Genomic DNA, 2,500 nt, shown 5'->3' with positions numbered 1-2,500 from the left:
TAAGAAATATTCTACCCTGAACAAAAATCCTCTGCGTTATGGTAAGCACAGTTGTCACTAGGTATGCTGTGCTTAAAGCAGTCAGTGGCAGCCCTGGAATCTGTTTGTATGACCACGTGTCCTTCCCTCCGTGACAGGTGTGATAGGACTTCCATGATCGCAACTGCCTCTGCCTGTAGCGATAAGGCGTTGCCTGTGCTCTCCATATACAAGACACTACTGATATTACGTTTTCAAATCGCGTTAAATAGGATATCTCGGATTTAGTGCGATAACTTCTCTCTTGTAAGCCTCCAAAATGTCTTTTTAAGCAACAGCTCTGTCTGCTATACTTGCTTCTTGCTGTATACAATTAAGATGCCCCCAGCTAGATGTTGACCTAAATATCTGTATTAATCAACAATTACCAGTGTTCCCGAGGACTTAAATAACCAGTGTTTGACCAGTGTCCTTACCTCCGAACTTGCCTTGGTGAAGGACAGTAATTTAATGTCAACCTTCTAAGTGAATACAGGAACTCTCATGGGAGCTCCGGTAGGCTCAGGAAGTCACAAAAAAAAAAAAAAAAAAAAAAAAAAAAAAAAGTTCAGATCGGAAAATAAGTCCGCCCAAAGGGGGTCAAACCCTGCAACGGCTGTCCTAAGTGCTACGGGTTTGAGGTGGGGTGTTGCCTGTGCCTACTGTAGTTTCGTGTAACCTGCAAAATCAGAGCACTTGGGGTGCAGGCAAAGCACTAAAGAGTGCAAAATATTCTGTAAATACAGAGTTTTTACTTAAAGTATTTTTTTACGTTATTAACTCAGAAGCAACGATGTCATCGAAACAAGAGTCCCAGACATCAAGGTAGTTCCTGTGGCACAGGGCATTATTTGTTGCTACTGCGTTAAGGTCCGAAGCTCAATCAAAGTCTTGCACGAGTGCCTCGCGGCCCTTCCCTCTCCTGATTACGCCCCTGGTGTGAAACTGGGATTCGGCTACACGGCCAGTCAGTTATTATTTATGTGGGGTGCAATACAGCGATTGACATTTTACCAACAATTGATTTGAGGCTTTTTATTTGACTTGTTGGTTTCTTGAAAAAATTGAAAGTTTTTTAAATAGTGTTTATTTGCATTTTCCCTCTAATTTCCAAGATACTGGTCTATTTTTACATATATTTTTTTGTCACTTGATTATCAACTTTGGTTGGTTAATGGTAAAAAAAGAATAATAAATGTGTTGTTCATCAGAGGTCATCTAGTACTAAAAAATCGTGCAGCAGTGTAGGATAGTATGTTACTGAAATGGTTAAAAACGGCATAGGATAGAGAGGGTAAGAAAATGGGTTAAGGTGGGGATTAGCAAAAGGGTTATTAAATCAAAAGTTATTTAGATAAATAAAATGTGGGATTCTACAAGGATGTCCATGGGGTAAGGCTAGGATTAGCAAAAGGGGGAGAGGAAGGCAAAAGAGAATCACATTTGTATCCATGAAGGAGCGAAAGGGATAACAGGGAAGGAAGTGGGGTTATGCAGATGAAGCAGGGGGGATGGGATGTGTTGGGGAGGAGTGGGAGGAAGAGATGTAAGCACCGGGGAAGTAGAGATTGGAATGTCTGGATTTTCATTGGAAAAATAATTTGGCTGGGGGAGGGAGGGGACAAAAATGGGATCGTAACGAGTAGGAGGAAGAGATAGTGGGGGAGATGTAGAAACATCTTGTGGAGAACGGAGGACTGGAGCATTGAGTAAGAGAAAAACCTCGTCGATTTACTTCCCGCCTAACCTCGCGTAAAGTGGGGACTGCTATCCTGAGGTAGCAATCCTCACTTTACGAACTTGTAGGTTGGGCAGCCCCTATAGGATATATTATGGGGTACCACCCCAATTGGTACATGTACATAACTGCCTAGGGCAGTTTGAACGACCATGGTCAGGTTGGACACATAGATGGAAGCGGGCCTTGGAGCGACAATACTTAGCAGAGTGGCCAAAACGCCAACTTTTTGACATTGACGGGAAAGGGGTCGATATAGTCGGACATATATAAACTGTCTGCGGGAGGTATTTTTGGCAATATTAATGTAGGACTTCCGGTGGTCTTTGGAGGGGAATAGTTAAGCACTGTTCTGATACTGATCGTCAACAAGGCAGGCAAGCAGGTCGTTTTCACAGCCTGACAAAATCTTGTCTTGGACGGGGCAATCATATGGGGAGATGGAAACAGTTCCCGAACAAGTATTTAGGGATGAGTGAGGCTGGGCATTAATAGGTTTGCCAGTGCAGTCAGTCAGGGTAGATAATGCCCGAGCTTGGAACTCAGATGTAACTAAGACAAAGCGTCAGCGATCGGAACGGCAGCGGAAGGACACTTTTTAGGAATATTGGGTAAAATATTAGGTATTGAAATAATATTTACTTCGTTTGAAAGGCAAAATATAAAGAATGGAGCAGATATTAAGTATCTGCTCCATTCATCCTGCATCTTGATCACTGCTTGCAAACTCACTCACTCTCTCTC

Source organism: Penaeus chinensis, chromosome 12 (genome assembly GCF_019202785.1).
Source record: "Penaeus chinensis breed Huanghai No. 1 chromosome 12, ASM1920278v2, whole genome shotgun sequence".
Classification (NCBI taxonomy): domain Eukaryota; kingdom Metazoa; phylum Arthropoda; class Malacostraca; order Decapoda; family Penaeidae; genus Penaeus; species Penaeus chinensis.
The sequence above is the reverse complement of the archived record's forward strand: the minus strand, read 5'-3'. Positions refer to the sequence as shown.